Source organism: Python bivittatus, unplaced genomic scaffold (genome assembly GCF_059951505.1).
Source record: "Python bivittatus isolate LINGU-HERP-01145 unplaced genomic scaffold, Pbiv_v1 ctg000310_np1212, whole genome shotgun sequence".
In the NCBI taxonomy this organism is placed as follows: domain Eukaryota; kingdom Metazoa; phylum Chordata; class Lepidosauria; order Squamata; family Pythonidae; genus Python; species Python bivittatus.
The window spans coordinates 6442248-6463937 of NW_028277054.1; the positions used below are offsets into that span (position 1 = coordinate 6442248).

Sequence of the window (21690 nt, forward strand, 5' to 3'; positions counted from 1 at the left end):
TTGTAGAGATCTAGGATCAACTTCTTGTTTTAACTAACAAAAATGACTGCTTTGGGTCAGCCGTTGAAGGTGGATCTATGCAACATGCTAAACTTCGATGTAGTTTGGGTGGTTATGGCTTAATCCGTCAGACAGACCCTGGAACTGAGATTTGTAGTCATATCTCAGGATTATGAACCCAAGTACGGTGATTTAACCCACACTTCATTTGCAAATTAGCCATAGGTTAATATGAGAGCCAGTTTGGTATAATGGTGAAAGCATCAGGCTAGAGACCAGGAGACCATGAGTTCTAGTCCCATCTTAGGCACAAAACTGGGTGACCTTGCGCCAGTCACTCTCTCTGAGCCCTAGGAAGGAGGTAATGGCAAACCACGTCTGAAAACCCTTGCCAAGAAAACTGCAGGGACTAGTTCAGACAGTCACCAGGAGTCAACACTGACTCAAAGGCACACACACATACAAAGGGTTAGTATAGAGGAAAAACCCTGTGTAGATCAGCTGGCCTTATAGGATTATTGTGAAGATAAAATGCATTTGTTTGAGAGGGAAGAACCATGTATGTCATCTCAACCTTCATGTAGCCTAGAAAGAATATAAACAACCCCTGCAATAGAAAAGAGGGGTAACAATGGTGCTTCTGAACATATACAGCACCCATTCTCCTTAATGCAGAACAGGGCGAGCCTGATGCTCAGCTATGGCAACTGATGCTTTACCGCATTCAGCTTTCTAAACCAGCAGACTTGGCAGTCAGCTTGGCTCCCCATCTCCCCGGTTTCCAGGAAACACAACAAACCACAGGATGGCTTCTTCTGCTCATTCAGTCATTGCTAGGAAATCTCCGGCAGCTGTCAATGAGCCCTTCCAGATGTTACATAAGCAGTTAGCCTCACTGTCAACACCTTTAAATTGGTTCAAGGCTTTCCCCAGTGAGTTTGGAGTCTTCTCCTTTGGGTGTGATCCAGCAAAATTTAGTTGGAGGAAGCCTAGCTGGCACACATGGAGCATGTGGGCGGGATGCATCAGTTCTGTTTGCCCTCTTCTGCGAGGCATCCATAATGTCAGCTCCATCCCTCTGCCATTCATTTACTACATTGATATTCTGCTCTTAATTCAAGATGCTAACAAAAATCTCTTCTGGTTTTAATTCCCCAACAATCCTGTGCGGTAAATTAAGTTTACATGGTGCTTTGTTCAACCATTGCTTGTTGACTAAACCACAGTTCTCTGGTTTCACAGATATGAAGCCATAAATCAAAGTTTAGAAACCACAGTGGCTGGGCTCATGTAACATGTTAAGCCAAAAGCAAACAAAGCACAGGATGGCTTAGCATGATGTGTGAACCCTGCCAAATGTGACTTCTCTAACAAGGTCACTAAGTTAATTTCACAGCTGATTGGGGATCTGATCTTGGATCTCCAGAAGCCTAATCTAACATGACATCCTGCTGCTTATATTGCTCACCCCAACTCCATCTGTAAGCAATAGGCCAGAATATCACAACTGACCCAAATCTGATTTCAGCAGTATATAGGTCTAGTTGATCTAACTATGTCATTTTGCATCATTTCAATTTTGGTCCAAAGCCCATATGACTGGATATATCCAAGTACAGAATGTTATCTATGGAGCTGAAGCACTGGTAAGAATCTGCTTTTTGCACAATACTCTAGGCTAAAACCTGGTAAGCTAAATTGGATCTTGGTGTGTTCCGCAAACCCAACCAGCATCATAGCTTATACTCTGATATGTCATGTGAGCCCAGAAAATTGGGTTAATTGAGTCATTGTGGTTCAGAGAGAAGACAACAGCCTTGCTCAAAGGCTACTTTGGATGGGAGGCTGAGAAGTACATTCCAGCATATTTGAAGACCATGTTTTGATCCCAGTAGCTAAAATAGAATAAGCAAAGATATATGGTGATTTGCAATATAATTTAGGGATTCTTAAATACTCTGTTTACCCTCTTTCTTAAATTGCCCAGAGCTACAGCTATGCTGGTCAGAAAGGCCACAAATCCTCCCAAGCTAGAAAGTAGTCATGCCTGAAAGATAAGTGCATTACAAGGCAGGTAATGTAGGTTTTTGAGACAGAACGTCTGTACTTAAGAGTAGGGAAGAGAAAACAGAAAAACTTCTCCATTACATGCACACAATACCCAGGATAATCATGCCACAAGAAAATGCACTTGTCTGCATTCATAGCCATCTTTTCAAGTGAAATGGCTCCAGGTATCTCTGAAAGCCAATTAATTAGTTGACAAATGAGTGTCTAATCCAATTAAGACCCATTTTCCAAGGTGTAATGAAAAGGGTTTCAACACAGGGAACGGTAGCAGTGGAGTTAATTTTTTAAATGGTCAATTTGGCCTCTGAACAGGAAAAATAATCATAACATCTTAAAAAGTGTTTATTCACAAATTGGTCACCCACCACCGAGAGGCAGCTGTTCTTGAGAAGAACGGCACAGAGACCCAAATGTGAGATCTTGTAGACTCTGAGTCATAGGCATCAGGGTCAATGACTGATGTGGGGAGCTGTGGAAGATATTTACCCTCCACATTTCAGTTCAGATAAAATGTGTGTGCCATTTTTACACAGCATTTGTGGTTTTACTGGGGGTATAACCCACAATAATGTGGCTAGGGTTTCCTTTGTGCTTGGAGACAGGGATGCAAGGGAATGTAGACTTGGCCTTGGGAATGGGGAAAGAATCAGCAAATAATTTGGGGGGGGGGGCTTTCTGAATAAAATTACTCAATCCTGAGTAAGAGGAAAGGGTGAAAAGGAACCTCAAAAATGACTCTGTCTTGATTTTGTTTGGTATAAGATGGAGTAGAGAAAAACTTCAACAGGTTTTCAAGAGCCTTGTTTTTCTATCCTTCCACAAAAAAGAGTATTCTTGATCTTGCCTACCTTGAAGAGCTGACAACAAGCTTGAAAGCCTGTTGGATTTTCTTTACTCCATCTTATACCAAACAAAATCAAGGCAGAGTTCTTTGGAATTTCTTTCTTGCACTTTCTACTTTCTCAGGACAGAGTAAACTTTTATGACACCCCCGCCTTAACAGTTCATACTTTCCTTCCCCTTTCCTATAGGCCAGGTCTAGGTTCCATCACAAGGGGTGCCCTGTCCATATAGGCACTAGTAGGCACCTGCCTAGCACTTCTGGTTACTTAGGTGCCAACTTTCCAGGCAAAACAAACAAATTAAAAGATGCTTTTTTTTGTGGAGGTAGGGAGACACCCCAATTGCATGTTTCATTTGAGTGACAGTGGCTGGCAGCTAATTTATAGCTACCCTACCTGGAAATGAAACTAGGGATGACCCTCTGTCCCTGTGTGTGCTTTTGAGCAATGACATTACAGGCTGCATTCATGCAAGACATGTAACATGATTACAGAATTGATCCATGTTCTGAGTTTGCACAGTAGACTGGATGATGGATTAGGCCAATACACGAAGCCACCAAAAGCAAACAACCAAGTTAATAAACCAGGGTTCATAAACCAGTGTGGTATAGTGGTGAAGTTATTGAGCTAAGAGCAGGGAGACCCAGCTTCTAGCCACCTTTCAGCCATGGAAGCTCCCAGGGGGATTGTGGGCCAGTTCCTCTCTATCAGCCCAAGAGCCAAAATGGTACACTGGCTGAAGAGTTGAACGAGGAGCAGGGAAACCTGGGTTTAAATCCCAGCTCGGCCATAGAAACTCCCTGGGGGATTTGGGGTCAGTCCCTCTCTCTTATCCAAACAGCCAGTGTGGGGTACTGGTGAAGATGGTAATCTAGGAATGGGGAGACCCAGGTTCTAGTCCCCGCTCAGCTACAGAAGCTGGGAGATTTGGGGCCTGTTTTTCATTTCAGCCCAAGAGCCAATGTGGTATAATGGTAAACATCATGATGTAGATCTAACAAAAAAAAATATGGAATAATCCTTCTTAAGGCAGGCATGGTTGTAACTTCATGAAGCATACTGAGGGGATACAACCTTTATTGGGCAAATTTGGGGGAGATGAGAACAACCCGCCTGTCTCCTTTTCCAACACATATTTGTGCCTGGCAAGTGGTAAATTCCTCTTTAATGCTTGGGTGGATGGTACAGGCAACTGAATTTCCACATGGCAGGGGTGGGATCGAGAACCTTGGACACCTGGCAGTTATTTAGTTAGGGTGCTCAACCGGTGCCTCCTGTATGTAGCCCATTGCATTCCTCATCATCTACACGGCCTTTTGGTGATAAAACAGCCGCCTTCTCCCCCGTGTTCCCCAAATGTGTTGGAATCACAGCTCCAAGGATTCCCAGCCAGTGAACATAGGAGTTCCTTCTAATACTTTAAAGGCAGAATTGTTTGGAAGCTGTATAATGTAAAGATCTTGTGACGATTTCTCTAGACGCTGTCCTCCATTAAGTAGGATTCATTTATTTAGCTCAGGGGCTCAGCTGTTCTGGCAAAAGGAGCAGGTATTGATTTGGAGGCAAGGAGATGGAGGTGAAGAATTTACAATTTTGGCATCTCATTGCAGGTTTTTGTGTTTTCAGCTGGGCAGCTGCCTGCAAGAATGCCCACAATCATTGTGAAGTCCAAACCTTGGTGCAGCATTGGCTGAGCAATATTGAGCAGGGTTCTGGTGGCAACTTTTGCATGCGATGAACCAGCAAAAATGCAAAGGCTTTAAGCCTACATTCTTAAAATAAAACAATATTCTCCTGGTTTTACGGAAGCAATGTGAGACCCAGGGCTGAAGACCCTGAATCCTATTTTCTCCACCAATCCCTATGTGTGAATAGGGAAGGGAAGCTGGCTTGCAAAACATTTATTGATTTCTTTTGTAAGTCTGGACTGGTTTTGCAGCTTGATTTGCAAAACCAAGCAGAGGAAGATTCTGAATGGCGGAAGGTAAATATTATTACTTGCTAAGTGATAGTGATTAAGGTCCCTTTACAGGTTCAGAGATGATTAAATCAACAGTTGTTAAACCTAGATGCAGTGATTGAAATGCTCGAGTGTATATATTTCATTTAGCTATTTTATTTCTGGGCAGGTGGAAGTCATGCCCTGATTTACACAGGGCATGATTCTTTTATCACTGTGGCTGGGTTCCCACAACATGCTAACCAAACTGCAAACAAACTACAGTTTGGTTTAGCACAATGCATGAACTAGGCTACAGACCCAGTGTTCTGCTCTTAGTCTTCACTGGAGAAACAGTGGGTGACCTTACTTTTCCAAAAAGAAAGAAAGAAAAAAAACCCCCTCTGTGTTCGTGTGTGTTTTCATGCAGGAAGAAGGGGAGTGTGAGGATTTCAATGAAGAAAATTTATTCAGAAGGAGGGGAAATACTCCACCTTCCAACATTGTGGTTACTAGTTTTCTCCTTAGCTGAAGCAAACAAAGCTGTTTATCTGTTGTGTAATTTTAATTCAGGATGATAGAGAGGGTTTTTAATATTCTAGCAGTATGCTCCCTTCTGAACACAGAGGCTGTGCTCCTAGATAGCCAGCTAATCGTTGTTTCAGACTTATCTTTCATGCGTTTGTCTGCTTTTAAAAAGTCATCCAACCCAGTAACCCTGCTGGCTGCATTTTGCAGTAAGCAATGTATTTTACATAGGGAGGATTCTGGCATTGTTAACACTTCCCAACCTCCAAGTTGGGGGAGGTGATTATACAGTCTCTAAAATAGGAACTCCCTCAAGTTGTGCTCAACTCCTGATCCCTGCATGTCTGTGGAATTGTCTTGAGCAGGGTTTCTCAACCTTATCAACTTTGATGTATGGACTTCAACTCCCAGAATTCCCCAGCCAGCTGTGGCTGGGGAATTCTGGGAGTTGAGGTCCACACATCTTAAAGCAGGGTTTCTCAACCTTATCAACTTTGGGAGTTGAGGTCCACACATCTTGAGCAGGGTTTCTCAACCTTATCAACTTTGATGTATGGACTTCAACTCCCAGAATTCCCCCCCCAGCTGTGGCTGGGGAATTCTGGGAGTTGAGGTCCACACATCTTAAAGTTGATAAGGTTGAGAAACCCTGGTCTTGACAACAATGCAAAAGCAGGTTGCCATTTCCTTCTCCTGGGAGACTTCTTCAACTTCTTAATCTAGCCTACAGTGCTGAAATTTCTGGCAGACCTCCCATCTAAGTACTAACCAGGTTTGACTCAGTTTAGCCTTTTTGAGATCAGTCAGTGTAGAGGCGTTCATGGGGGGAGGCAAAACGTTAAGACAGTGGCAACAACAGCCTGATTGAAACCCTGCCCCCTTTTCACTTGCATCCCAACCACCATCTTGTCTTTCTTGACAAACACCCACACACCCATGGACCCTCCTAATCCTGGGTCAGTTGGGTGATGTCCCCTTTTGTAATATAAAGTCTCTACCTCATGCTGTCCCATTTGGCCTAAAGTGACCTCATTCGATGGCCTGTTCCCTTGCAAAATCCAAGGGACAGATCAGCACCACTCTTTCACCTGGAGACACTGAATTTGAGAACTTTGCACTGATTTATTCCTGCGTTCTCATCGTCCTCATTTTGCTGATGGAATCCAGGAAATATGTATAATCCCCAAAATCTTTTACAAGAATGTGACATCATGCTCTACTTCTAGAGCTGATAAAGGTCTCAGGGAACTTGACTCTAAAGATACCAGCTGTGACCAGTGCAGCATGCTGTCTTACTATGGATCAAAGATCCCCCCTCCCTTTTATGCTTTTTGTAATCTTATAAAGCCCAGAATAAGTTATAGTTTAATGACCCTTCTGTTCTGTGCTTTGCTTAACGGTGGGGAAAGGAACATGTCTCTTTGGAGCTGTGATGGATCATCCAATTTACACCCAACAAAATGAAGTGTGAGTGAAGCCGCTGACAAACTAGTGGGGAATTAATTTCCATCAGGATTAACTAGTGGAGCGCTATGGCAAGGAGATTTTTAAGGGAGCCCATGCAAGAGAGTCATGCAATGCAGATCAGTTACCCCTTAGCACCCTTTAAGCAGGTTGTCACACTCACAGAAGTGACGGGTTGCACACAGGGGTGGAATTCCTCCCTCCCAGTTTTTCAATTTGGCTCTGATGGTGATTCGCACCTGCATTAGTAGCTGCAAAAACTGAAATGGGGGATAGTAGTTATTCCTGGATAATTAATTCAAAATATTATGGGTAGAATCTAGCCAGCCATATGTAGGGCTAACTGTTGTGTGTGTATATATGTAGATATATCTCACAGAAAAAAAAAAATAGGCATTCCTTTGGTTGTTACTTACCATAATGCAATTGTGCATTGTCTAGAAGGACTATTTTTTTCTTCCCATCTTCATTCTGCTCCAATGTTTACCACAGCCATTGTCAAGCTAAAGAAATCTGAATTGATTAATTGCATGAGTAGATTTGATTATGGTTTACATTTCCCTACATTTTGGGAAAGGACAATCACCTAGTTATTCCCTGCCCACCCCCAATATATATATATATATAGAAAATAAAAAGCAGAAGTAGCTCTGTTAATATAAAGGAGGGACATCCATATTATAGCAATGCCTTTATGAAGTCAACTGAAGGTTATAACACACTTGCAACCGGTCAAGTTTCCAACCGTGCCTCGTCATCAGTAGTCATGAAGATTCCTTGGAAACTCAAAAGCTTGCAGTTAATTTGCACACTTTATTAGTTGCTCTAATTAAACACACCCACATGTTCCATGATCTGGCTGTTGGGGGAACCCAGCCATTTCTGATAACAGGGAGGAGCCTTAAACCTTCTCCATCAAGGCACTTGGAGTGGAAGCTGCTTTACCTCTATTAATATTTCTTCATCTTTACTGAGCAGTAATCAAAGTGTTGTCTTCCTGCAATGTACGTGGGGCAGGGAAGAGACCCTTTTGGTTGTTTTAACATTCTTGGCTAGCCTCAGCTTGTTTTCAGCTCGTTTTCCTGGCATGAAAGTCTAGCTTATTCATCTGTATTCATCTTTGGTGACCTTTCCAGTTCTAATGCATATCCTTTTACTATTATTACTTTTAGCTCATCACTTCCTTTTTAAAAAAAAAAATACTTTCAATGTACGCTTCATCTTGAGAATTGTTTGTGACTGAAACTCTTTCCACCACTGTCACCCACCGCATCTCAGGCACCACTCTTACTGGTCAAGAGAATGCAGCTAGCATACACATTTGATGGCAGCAGGACATGACTGAGAGCGAGTTTAGTGTAGTGCACTGGACTAGAAACCAGGAGGCTGTGAATTTTAGTCCTCCCTTAGTCATGAAGCCAGCTGGGTGACTTTGGGCCAGTTACTCTCCCTCAGCCCTAGGAAGGAGAAGGCCGTGGCAACCTCCTTTCACAAATCTTGCCAAGAAAACTGCAGGGACTTGTCCAGACAGTCATTGACAGTCAAGAATAACTCAAAGGCATCGTCGTGATTAGCTTTCTCAAACCCTCCCTCTCATGAGTTCACACTTCCTGGAGTGAAATGCTGCTGTTTGGGCAGGGGCTTTGGGGTACAATACAGTACTGACCAGAAATATTATGCCCAAGGTTAAGACACCGCTTTGCTTAAATGTTCTTCTTTTCCTATAAAGGCCAAACCAACCAGCTCTACCCTTCAGGATTGTTTGAAAACAATCTGAACGAATCCAAGCATGAGATTTATGTCCAAACTCAGGGCAATTCAATGTTATGAAAGAGATTAATAGTGGTCACTATTGATACTCACCCAGAAGCACTGATCCAGCAAGAACTATGGAGTATGGTGGATTTTTCCAGAGACCAGTGCACACGGGGCTCCAAAGCCTCCATCCCCAACATGAATCAATTTAGCTGTCCAAAGACTTATCCAAATGATGTTTATATTTTACATCTTTTACAGCTTTCAGCAAATTCCTTCATTTACAAAGGACAAAACTTTTTCTAGAGATCTTGGTTTCCCAGTTAGCTCCTCCTCCTCGATGGGTTACATTTCCAGCTGACCCCCCTTTGGCCCAGTTCCTGTCTTTGCAAATTTATGATCTGTCACTCTTGGCCCTTCATCTATCATCTATAAATTTCCCCCCTCATCCTCTTTAAATTGCTTCCATGGCATTTGAGTTACGCTACAAATAACCAACACGTGTAATTAATGAGTACAGATATTATGGTAATAATGAACAAGGAATATCTGTGATTACAGGAATTACAACCAACCAAATAACTACTCAAGCACTGTTAACCTGATATGAGTGATCCAGATTATTTCCTTGTCAAGTATGCATGGGTGTATGCAACGAGGAATTGGAAAGCTGTCTTAAGCTAATTCCAAATGCTTTGGCAGCTCCTGTGCAAGGCCAGCCCTACCATTAGGCAGAGTGAGGAAGCCACCTCAGGGAGTAAATAGTGTGTGCAGCAACACAGTTCTCTAGTAGCTTCTTACTCGGATGACATAGCTGGGTGTCCTATGTAGCTTCTACTGTACCCCTTAAACTAGCCTTCAGCTGTCAAGGATGAAGAAAGTCTCTTTCCCATTGCCACTGCTGAAGTGAGATTTAACTGCCAATCCACTCTACTTCTGTAATTGAAAGGGAGAGAGGTGCCATCTCATCCGTCTTGGGCAGCAACATGATCATGCCTGAGAAGTCCCTGGCTTCTTTCGTGATAAGGTTCCACTCTCTCCTCAGCTACTCAGCAGCCAGAAATTCAACAAGGGTGGCATCTTTCCCCTTCAGTTTATTCTGTCTAAGAAAGGAGGACCTGCTGAATTTCATTGGGTGTTAAAAGATTAAAGCTTTGATGTTCAGGAAGGCAGTGGTTCAAGCTTATGTGACGGGTGGATGCATCTTCACTGCCATCACCCTCAATGGCCCAACTCAAGTTCAAAACTCGGGATGGGCAGAGAGGAAGATTGGAATTGATTTGGTCTGGATTTAGAAGTCCTTCCTATTTCCCAAGCCCCTTTCTTTTCTTTTTGGTACCAGCCTGGCATAAAATGGGTACCATATCCCTATTTTGTATCTGGTTTGGTTCCAGCCTCACACTTCTTTAATCACCTGAAGCCACCAGAACTTTTTCTCCTGCTTGTCCACCTATCCTCATCTTTCCTGCCAGGAGAGGGCAGTTGGCAATGGAGGATTAATCTGAAAGCTGGTGGCAGTTCCAGTTGACCCTAGCAAGCTTGGAGTTCACTTTCGTTGAAAATACCTAGCACCTGTTGGTGAATCCCAAGCATGTCCTATCATGCATGTCCAAGAGAAGGCACGGCTTCTTTAAGGAGTCATTGATACAGTTGTGTGCATGGAGGCAGTGAGGAATTAAAGAAGTCAAGATGGCGGCAGGGTGATTGAAGCCTCCCCATTTTGGATATTCATCAACATCACAGCCATATACAGAGGGGTGGAGTTCCATTTGTGCAGCTGCCTTCTTCACTTGCTTGATTCCCCCACCCCCAGACACTGCAGGGCTGATAGGTACATCCAGCATGCCCACCCTGGATCCAAAGCACTTTCCTTCCTTTGAATCTATCTGAATCCACAGCACACTTCTAGTTTTCAAAATGTTCCCTCCCTTCGCATAAACTGAAACGTACACACACCCTTCCACTATGCTGAGAAATAGACAACCTTTTGTCTGTCTTAGTCTCCAAGTGTTCAGCTGCCCAGGGACCACTTCTTTTCATTCTTATTTTCGACCTTGAGGGCCCACAAAGGACATGGGGGCAGTGATGTAGCAATGTCAAGCAAACTCTGTTTGTCTTCATAGTGTGGTCAGGGGGTTGAATGCTTTGTTTTTCTTCTAGCATAGAGGAGCTGAGTTGGTTGGCAGTGGCAACTGTACAAACAGCTTTGCCATAATAACATGATGAGCTCCAGGTCTCCATGTGAGCCTTTCCTGGCTGGGACTGCCATCTTAATGATGCAAACTCCTACTGGCTGATCAGCAGTGCCATTACTGGATGGCGACCACCCAGTGGTGGAATGGGATTAGCTGTTGTTCAAGGCATTGAATGTGCACTGAGACCTTGTCCAAAAGAGGTGAAGTCCACTATCTCCCTCTTAGCCAGGGGGACAATATGGGGAGAACCCAGTAGCAAATGAAGTTAAATACCCTATTGTCATGGGGAAATTAACACCTTATAAATCACCACGACAGGCGCTGGTTAAGGACAATTTTCTTCCTGTCAGGACGCCTGGCTCATGATGTATTGGACAATATTTCCCAGGCTACGTGGAGAGGTTTCGGCCTGAGGTGTTGCCATAACAACATAATTTTGGTCAGAAGTTTTTATCTATATCGCTCCCCCCTCAATAGGGATATAATAGAAATATTTGGGGATAGGGTGAACCTTGAAGAGAAAAAGATGCGGCTGCTTCTTGACACAGAAAGGAGGAAAAACAGGTGGAGGCCATGGGTCACAACCGATCGCAGGGTTTGAAGTTAATACAGTTGTGATTGTATGTTATGGTGTATGTGTATCTTTGTGTAGAGACACACAAACACACATACAGAGTCCTTTCAGCTGTCAGCATCGTTCTCAGCCTTTACTTTCTCCATTTTGGCAGCAACTCCTCAAGCTGAATCACTATTACTTTCCCCAATTTACTGATGGAGAGCTGAAGATGAGGGACAGAGAGGTTTGTTTTAGGAAAGGCCCTCCCTGATGCTTCCTTTTGGAATGACTCATGTCTCTGGTGGTCCTACCATGCAGAGGTGAAGATAGGACTGGATGGAGGGGGGAAGGAACAAAGGTCATGTGAAGAGAAATAGGGGTTGAGTTCAGACCAGCTTCCCACCAAAGGGAGAGCAAAGCTGTTCTTGACTGAATTTCTCCATGGCTATTGCTTTGGGTTGCTGTATGTGGAGGGTCCCAGTTTCAATACCCAGATAAAAGGACCAGGTAAGAGATAATAAGAAAAAGCTCTTCAGGTTAGATCATGTTATCCTTCAGAATTGACCACAGAGTACCAGTATGAACATCATGGCACATATGGCAGTCACAGATAGTCTGTGGAACCTCAAAATGCAGTATTGATATAATTAAAACTTTTTCTTAATATTAACATCTCATGGGATCATCAAATTCTGGTATCATAATGATGAACACCATGAGACTTTCAGATGAGAACACCAATACTTTGTTTGATCTCTGCAGTATGGTTGCCCCAAATCTCTGAAGATGTGGCCCATTTGAAATTTAATTTCTGACAGCCTTAAAGTGGTACTGACTTCTTATTAAGCTGTGGTTTGTTCACCCCTAGTTTGCTGCATACATCACAATTAGCTGGTGGTCTGGCATCACACACCAAGTTGGAGCAAAACAAAAACCGAACACATTATGGCTTAGTGTGATGCAGGAATCCAGTCATATATTCCCTCTTCTAGAACATAATTTTTAAAGGTTAAAATAACAAGTGCCCATTCTGCTTTGAAGCTGTCTACCCAATAACTCTTGGCATAGACCCTTTGTTTCACAACCACACAGAGTTCTTTCTTAGTCAAATTTCATCTTGTGCTAGATTGCTCCTCTGTGCAGAATCCAGACAGTAGAGGTCCAGATCAACGGAATAATTCACCAGGAATGGCGCCTATTTGTTGTTAAAGACAATCTTGGGAGTTGCAGAATTCCCAACATACAAGTCGTGGGTTGTTGGGTGGAGAGGCAGACACAGATGGCTTTTAGGTTTAAGCCTGAATATCTTCTCTTTCCTTTCTTTAGCCTAACACTGGGTTAAATGGGGAAAGAACCATGGCATCTTATGCCAGTCCGTCCCTGATCTTTTCTTCCAATACCCAAGATCAGCAAGATATTAATAGTTTTGAAACAGAGTTTTGTGTGTTTTGATTGTTTTCCTCAGGGATTGAATGAAATTGTGAGAAACTAAGGAGGCTGCAGGGGCACCGTCTAGTGAAAAATATTTTTTCCCACATATCTCTTGGCTACCTTGTCACTAAATGTGCAAGAACACCACATTTTACCCCTGGGCATTTCTCTGTGAAGCATTTTTGCAATGAGGAAAGGACATCAGTGCAGTGAAACCAGCAGAGTATGCAAAGTGTGTGTGTGTGTGTGTGTGCGCACGCATCAAAAATCAGCAAGATGGCAGACAGTGTGTAGAGATGCAAGACCTCCCATTTGAACATGCATATGACCTTCCTACAACATGTCCACCATCTTCTGATTTCAACCGCTCTCCTGCCACCCACACCTACCGTGTGGATACCACCAGTTTGAAGAGCAACTCTGGTTTCTTCTCCTTCGGCCATGTGTGCTTGAGTTGTAGTGCTTATCCATGTGTGCCAGAAGTTAGTATCTCTATACATGCCATGTTTATTAACTCCAGATAATTTCTGCTAATATTAGCTTGTGAGCCTCATAATAACTTCTTCATCACCGCATCATAAACCTTTGATTTTCTCCTCCGGCATCTTCTAAGCAATAATAATAATAAAAAAGGTGGTCCATAAATACTCCACGCTGAGGACCGACTGGTCAGCTGTTAGAGACTGTGGCTAGAGCAGCAGCTTAGGGACTATATTTTTCCTGGGTTTTTACAACTGATTCTTTTCTAGTGGTGCTTTGATGGTATTATTCTTGCTTCTGTTTTGTCCTCCGACGGCCATTACTCCCCGCCATGTGCCTTACCTGAAAGATGGAGGGTCTAAAAGTTATAAACAACTAGACTTCAAACTTATATCCCACCCCACCCCCCTTACAGAGATGTTAGCAGTTCTTCTTCTCTGGAAAAGATTTGAGGACATATTCAAAGACAAGGGGACAGAAGATGGATCTACACACTTAGCAGTAGATCAGTGGCAAGCAAAATGTAGACTGCTGACAAGATCCACTGGTAGATCCATGAAGGAATTCTGCCAGTGGCTTACCGTGAGCTACGACCCAAATACTTGTCTTTCCTCTTCCACATCGTAGCCCTGACATGGTGAAATTAGATAAACCCAGTTTGCATGTTCTGTACGAGATTTGCTCCTTGGGCTGAGCTAGAACATGGTGTGGTTGGCTTTGGAGTAGCGTGTGGTGCCAAACCAGCTTTGTTGTTGTGTGAACCCAGCCAGATGTGGTTCAAGTCCCAGATTCACAGCCATGGATGCTCCCTGGGTCACTGGGGCCAGTCACTCTCTCTCAGCCTGGCCTATCTTGCAGGGTTGTTTGGGATTTGGACTAGGGAGACCTAGGTTCAAGGCAACCTTCAGCCATGGAAGCTGCCTGGGTCACTCGGGCCAGTCACTCTCTCTTGGCCTGGCTTACCTTACAGGGGTGTTTTTATGGAGAAAAGAAGAAGAAATGCTAAGTAAATGCTACTTAGAAGGAGGAAGAAGGAGGGGGATAGAAATCAAATCAGTAATAATAATAATAATGTAGTAATAAAATATATTTAGGAGTTAGAAAAACAGCCCCTACATCCATTCCCTCTTTGGTGCAGAGTCCCTTGCAGCTGGTTATCCTGCATCAGCGACATGCTGTGTTTCAAATACAGGACCAGGTGAACTGCAAAGCAGCATATTTTGAAAAAGGAAAAGAAAGAAAGAACGAAAATAGAATTGGTATCCTTCAAAGCAGCTGTTAGACACACAGATGGAGAAGGGGCATGTAGAGAAGGGGTAGGATTCTAGAGTGGTGATCGATTTGGGTGGGGGGTATATCAATTATGGAACCTGTTTGCTAAATGTCTGTTAATTAGAATTGAGGACGTCGATGGGAATTACGCTCCTGAATAAATACCCCAACCAAACATATGGCTTTGTTAGACTTAACAGGACAATTACAGCTGGCTCAATACAGATTAATAATTTATCCTTGAAATTATTTTTCTCCAAGGTTTAAGTAATGCTGCAATCAAATCTATGCACTAATATTGATGGGCTAAAGGACCATCAGCTCGCAGCCAGAGGAAGGAAGAGACAGACAAGCACTGAATTCATTGTGGCAACCCAGTCTTTGAGCAAGTGTAGCAAACAAGGAAAAAGGATCTCAGTCTGGTTTGTGGGTTCTCCCTGGACTTTCATATAAGTACTTTTTAACTACCATTAGAGTGCCGTTTAATTATTTCACAAATTAGGGTTTTGTACCACCCTTCATTAAAGATTCCAGGTTGATTTCCAAACTGAAAAACTAAATATAATTACAACTTGTTAAACCATTATGAAGTAGCTGTTGAAATAGCAGGAAAATACCTTAATAAGCTAAAGACTTAGTGGGTCAAAACCTTTTGCTGTCACTAAAAGGACAAGTCTAGTTAGCCTTCTCCATTACATGAGCATTCTCTAGATCTGTGGACTTCACCTTCCAGAATTACCGGTCATGTAGGCCAATCTAACCAATACTTCTGGAGATTGACCATTTCTCTTGGCAACATTTTTGGGGAAAAGAGTCACAGGGGTGGGACCCAGCTGCTATCCCATCATTTCCAGTGGTTGGGCCCTTCTGTGAAGTGGACTCCTTCACAAGCTACTTCTGGAGGTTAGAAACTGTAGAAGTTCCTTTAGAAGCAGATCAGGAGATTTGTCCATCTAGCCTAGTATGGTCTATTTGGGCATCTGCTCTAAGTTCTCAAATGTTGAAGGTCTTTCCCACCATCAGTCACTTGACCCTGTGTTTTCTGGAGATTGAATGTGGGAATGCCAATTTTTATAGGAGGTATCTGGCTGTAGATGAAGTTTGGAGTATCTCACTCCCTACCACTGAAAGAAAAGGAAAAAGATGTCCCCATAGAATCTAATGGTAGATGGACTTTAAGCTGGGTTTCATTGATCTTTAGACCATCCTTACTGACAGATCTGGAGGTTAAGGAATCAAGGATCATGTCAAAGGTGGAGCCTTAGAAAGTGAACTCCCATGGATTGTGTAGGCTTCACCCAAAGGTGCATAATTCTCTTTTTTAAAAAAATTAAAAATTATTTTATTTGCTGAAGTACAAAGAAAAGGAAACATATTAGAAATAGAAATGAAAATAAAACAAGGCATATCACAACACTGTATAAAATACAATCACATAAAATGCTTTTCTTTTTGAATCCATTGAACCCTGACCACACAGTTATATTTCCCATCTTTTCATTACATCTATAAAGGACCAGCTGAAAGGGTGAAAGTCAATATGTTTCTCCAGTCCACAATTTAATATATAGAGATGCACAATTCCAATTAAACTTTGAGGTGGATGAAATTAAATCCAATTTAGTTTCTGCATTGACCTTTCCCACTTGTAATAGTGGGTTCCCAAATGGATCAAGATTCAGGAGATAGGTAGGTAAACAAGCAGCAGTAAGCTCCTTCATTATCAGTGAGAAGACTTGCCAATTTGCTGGTTTCTAGAAAGACAGTTAAATAGAAATTAAAGTCATCTCTCCCTTATGCACTTGGGGATATATCGGTTATAGAAGGGAAATAGTTCAGTTGCTGGAATTCTTGTATCCCCATTCCATTCTCAGTAAATCTTGCTAAAGAGAACCTGTGAGAATTATGCCTGGACAAGATCACTTTTGGTTTGAGGCAGCTGTCCAAAGTCCCAAGGTTACTATTTTTGGAAGTGTGATCCCAAGATACCTGCAAAAAGTTAAATGTGTTTTCTCAGCTCATGAGAAGCTTTGCACTGGTGACGTGGACCTATCCGAGCCCTCGTAGAAGCTCTTCAACCACAGGTTGGTTGAATGAAGCTTTTGGATTGGCTGGGTCAGATACAAATGCAGCCTGCTTACCCAAATACAGTGGTACCTCGGTTCACGAACTTAATCCGTTCCACGATTCTGGTTGCGAGCCGAATTGGTCGCGAACCGAATCAAATTTCCCCATAAGGTTCAATGTAAATAAGGTTAATCCGTTCTGACCCCTACGAACGTGGTCGCCAACCGAATTGGTCGCCAACCGAATCAAATTTCCCCATAAAGTTCAATGTAAATAAGGTTAATCCATTCTGAACCATATGCATTTTTTTTTTAACCACAAAAATATGAAACAAAGAACAGTACAGTACAGTATGAAGAGAGAGAACACTAACCTTGCTTGAGGTGACACCAAAAAGCTTCACAGCAAGTGTCTGTCTGCGACCGCGATCTCACCTAGAGGAAGCCACGACCACGTGTTGGAGCAGAGAAGATGGCCGCAGGTCGTGTTCGTCACCCAATGCAGAGTTCGCGAACGGAAGCAAAAATTTGCGAACGCTGCTGTTCGCGAGTCGAATTGTTCGTGAACCGAAGCGTTCGTGAACCGAGGTATTACTGTACTGTAGAATTTTTATTGGTTTCAGCTTTCAGCACAAGTCCCAGAGTTCTTGAACAGGGAACTATCCAGACTCCTAGGCAGCAGAGCTAGCTGTATCTCAGGCACGGAGATCAGCACAGATTTGTGTTTTTAGGAGTGGGAGGAAGAGTGGAGGTAGAGGAAGAGAGAGGTGGTGATTCCCTTGTATGATTAGAGTGGCCAGGATAACCAAGTGCCATATTTCACCTTGAAAGTCTTCCTTTTGAGTGGGAGCAGTTCCTTGTGTTGACGAAGCAGTCCGAAGCATTCATCCTGCTGCTGGTGGCTTGGCAAGTAGAAAGGAAGCATGAAAATCAATGAGAATATCAGTGCCTGTGGTTTGAGAGACAGAGAAATGAGCCTCAGCAGAGATACATCATTCTCGACAAGCGTAGCTGGGTCAAGTTGTTGTTTTTTTTTCGCTTGCCCACCATCAGAAATCTAACCTGCTATAGCGGCTCTTAAATTTGGCCCCTTTGATAACAGTTGCTTCTAGTTCTTTTTAAACTCGTTTTTGCCCTTCTCCTGTAACAAGGTACTCGGAAGTCATCTTTTTAAACGAAAGCTAGATTTCCGAGCAAGTCCACTAACTCTGCTGCGTAGAAAGGAAGCTAGCGTCGAAGCAGCAGAAGATTTGCAACCCTCGTTCTTGAAGCAATTGTCCTGCTTAGTAATACGCTCAGCTTGTTTTGCCCTGCACTCGCTTGGTTCTTACAGCAAAGCTATCAATACACGATGTGACTGATGGATTCTTTTTCAGCTGGCCTATCACAAACCCTGACACTGATGAGGGCTGAGAGGAAGTGAATGGCCTGAGGTCATCCAGCTTGGCTTTTGTGACCATGGAAAGGCTAGGACTTGGGCCTCCCGATTCCTAGTCCAGCCCCTGACCGCTAGAGCACGTTGGTTCTCATTACTGGCAAACACGAAACAAGCTCATTTCTCCTGTCATTTTTTTTAATGCAAATATTCAAATTCATCCCTCGTATTTGCATTTGGCATTCCATTTTTTTCCTTAGGGTTTGGCAATGCATGGTATTGTGGAATAATACCCACAAGGCTTCAAGGGGAGCCTCTGAGGTGGGCCACTGGTGGAGCTGGTATGTGGTCACAGTTTCTGAACATTTCAGATCCTTGAAGGGAAACACTCAGTAATATAATCTGACAAACAATGTGGACCATAACTGATTTCCAGCAATGTTTTTTAGAGTGTTGTTTGTCAACACTTGAATCAAGATTTATTTTTACAAAGCATTATACTCCCCAGAATTAGACCATATTGCCTGAAAATCATCTTCCTTGCTCCTGTGTGGGAAAAAAAAAATTAGAAAGTAATATAACATCAAAATCAACAACAATGATTTTAGCAGAACTGGATCTAGATTGCAAACTTTTCTTTTTTCAATTCCCATCCTGATTATTAATGTTGAAACCATGTAATAATAGTCGTAGGAGTATTTCTAGCAATCAGCAGTAGCATGGAAGTTATAATGTTCTGTAAATACAGTTGTATGTGTTTATACTTCTGTTAATTAATTTAGCATGCTAACAGGAGCATCTGCAAGGGATGGGCTCAGAAAAGTCCAGATGGTAGCCACAACTGTGCAGTTGAATCCCTGCCCCTTTTCACAAGTGTCAAAAAGGAGGCGGGGCTTCAGTTACTCAGTTGCACTCACCATCTTGATTTTTTTAAAACATCCCCCTCTCCCCTTCCAATGCCAAAATATTAAAAAGTAAGGAAAAAGAACAAGGCAACATTTGTCTGAAATTCTGTCAGGGTTTAGGAAATGGGCCGTGTGAACTGAAATGGGTGTTACATCAATTATGCCAGTACGTATGAGCTCACACCATGCCATCTGGGATTGCAAAATCGTAGACTAAAACTTTCTACAGCAGGGTTTTGGCTTCTCGTTGTCACTTTGCCTTCTAGAAATGGCATAGCCAATGCATAGGAATCGAACTTGTGAGTGACCGGGATTTATCCCCCAGCAACGTCAAGTAATTTAGAGTTAATTTATCATCTGCCATATTGAGAATGACAAAACAACCCCTCAGATGGAATTTATGCCAGGTGGGAGATATAGCTAAGCGATGCCACTCGAATTGACGGATGTACCCTCTGCAGGTTCAGTCTAGGAGGAAAATAAAAGCATATGGCTGGAAAATGCCAAACGGGCATGGAAATTGGAATGGAGTGGACCTTGGCAGCGGAAGAGACCTGCCAGTCATCCAAGACAGGGTCCTGTAATATGAAGGGAGCTTGAGTGGAATGGCTGGAATGAAGTGTGCTGCTGTGTGTGTGTGTGTGTGTGTGTGTGTGTGTGTGTGAGAGAGAGAGAGAGAGAGAGAGAGAGAGAGAGAGAGATCTTCTCTGATGAGATTCTTGCTAGAATTCTAGGTTGGAAAGCATTCACTTTCTCTGTATTGGATAGACCTGGAAACACCTGTTAAACTAAAAATATATAGACCTATTTTAAAAAGTGCAAAGCCTTGTGCAAACAGCCCTCTTGGTGGGTCAAAAATCAGGAGGAGTCTGGTAGTATCTTTTCAAGCTAACCCATTTTATTAAAAAGCAGAAGCTTTTGTGAGCTACAAAGTAGGTGGAGAGCCATGTTCATCTACGGTTAATTATGTTAATCTGGGGTATCCAAAAAACAGGAGGCTGGTAGCACCTTTTCACACTAACCTAGTGATGGCAAACCTGACACGTGTGTCAAAGATGACATGCCACAATGTTTTGGGTGACACACCAGGGTTCCCCAACACCCGACGACAACTCTTCTCCCAGTTTGAGTTACTAAAGAAACTGAGTTTGTTTTACTCATATTTCATTTTTGTAATTACTTGATGTGTCTTTATATAATACATAGCACCACACATGATTGGACTGTATTTTTTAAAAATAATTGAATAGGTAAAGAATTGTTTCTCTTTCGTTTGGGGAGGGGTGGTGTGACACGCCAGCAGAGTCCAATTAGGCATTTTCTGAATTTTTGACATGCTGAGCCCAAAAGGTTCGCCACCACTGGACTAACCCCTTTTATTAACAGGGAGTTTTTGAAGCTTCTGATTTTTGGCTACCGTAGACTCACACACCTCTCCTACTTGGTGGGTCAAATATCTTTTTTCTCTCCTCCTTTCTCCATCAGCAGAGCGCCTTCAGGAGGGCTGGAAATGTACTTGAGATCTATATGCTCGGCGTGCCATGATTGCGTGCTAAGCCGGACCGCATACTGGGCCAACCTGTTTGTCAATATGGAACAGCTCTCAATATGTCACAAAATATGCCCTAGCTGGAGTTGAATATGGCATAAATCTGTTCCTTCTCATGGATGTGCTGCCCAGGACTCTGCTCTGTTTTGGCTCTTCCGTTGGCAGAGCTTTGCCAGCAGAACAGATGCACTGGGAAACTTACCTGCCAGTGGGACCCAGGAATCGGGTTACCATCTCGTTCATGCCAGCCATGAAACTGCTTTCTCAACCATCATCAGGTTTAACAGGGTTTCTGCCAGATCCTACCATGCTTGGCTGGTAGATCAAGAGGCATGCGCCTTGGTTGAGTTTCTGCACATGCAAATGCCTCTTCTCAATGTATTTCTTCTTGGAAAATGGGGCAAGATCAAGCCCTCCAAAAAGATTATTGCCGAGAGGTTGAAGGAAGCTTATGGTAATGTACAGTTTAATAGAAAGGAAATGCTATTCTTTCTGCTTATAAAAAAAAAAAGACTAGAATAAAGCAACTTAAGTTTTAATTAAAAGAAAATGTATTGCTTGTGAACAAGAAAGGCTCGTTTTCATATTTTGTTTTTCCATTTCTTCTTCCAGACTCCAGTTGCTGCCTCCCACCTCGCCCAGAACGAAGGCCTTACATTATTCCCCATCGATTTCCAAACAGTTCTCGCCCCATTAATAAATAATTTATTTCATTTCCCTGCTGCCTTTTTTTCCCCTGTGCTCCAAGGACTTTAGGACACTGAGGCTGAGAGGGTCTTCTGTCTTTTGAAACCAAATGGTGAACGAGTTAAAAGAGAGATCCGCAGCAGGGACCTGCAGTCAAGGGCCAGTCTAAAACCTACTTGGAAACGGATGGTATATTGAAGGAGGAGGTGGTGGTGGTGGCTGGGAAGAAGATGGGAGGGCTGGAGAAAAGATGTGTTAAAAAGAGAAAAGGGAGGAAGGTTTGGGATTTGGATTTTGGAATTTGGATGCAGTGATGGGTATTTCTTTCTTCTTTTAAGATTTTTTATCCCGCCTTTATTATTTTTATAAATAACTCAAGGCAGCAAACATTCCTAATACGCCTTCTTCCTCCTATTTTCTCTACAACAACAACCCTGTGAAGTGGGTTGGGCTGAGAGGGAGGGGCTGGCCCAAAGCCACCCAACCAGCTTTCCTGCCAAAGGTGGGACTAGAACTCACCGTCTCCTGCTTTCTAGCCTGCTGCCTTCACCCCTAGACCAAACATAGTTCTGA

General features: G+C 42.9%; 1 protein-coding gene across 1 annotated transcript in view; it reads left to right on the forward strand.

The window, feature by feature from the left end:
- Positions 1-21304, forward strand: part of LOC103056774 (sialic acid-binding Ig-like lectin 13) — a 55140-nt gene extending 33836 nt beyond the window's left edge. The window contains exon 10 of the transcript XR_015795991.1: positions 21043-21304. The gene's annotated coding sequence lies outside the window, so the exon portion shown is untranslated. The remainder of the gene's footprint in view (positions 1-21042) is intronic.
- The last annotated feature ends 386 nt before the right edge of the window (positions 21305-21690 follow it).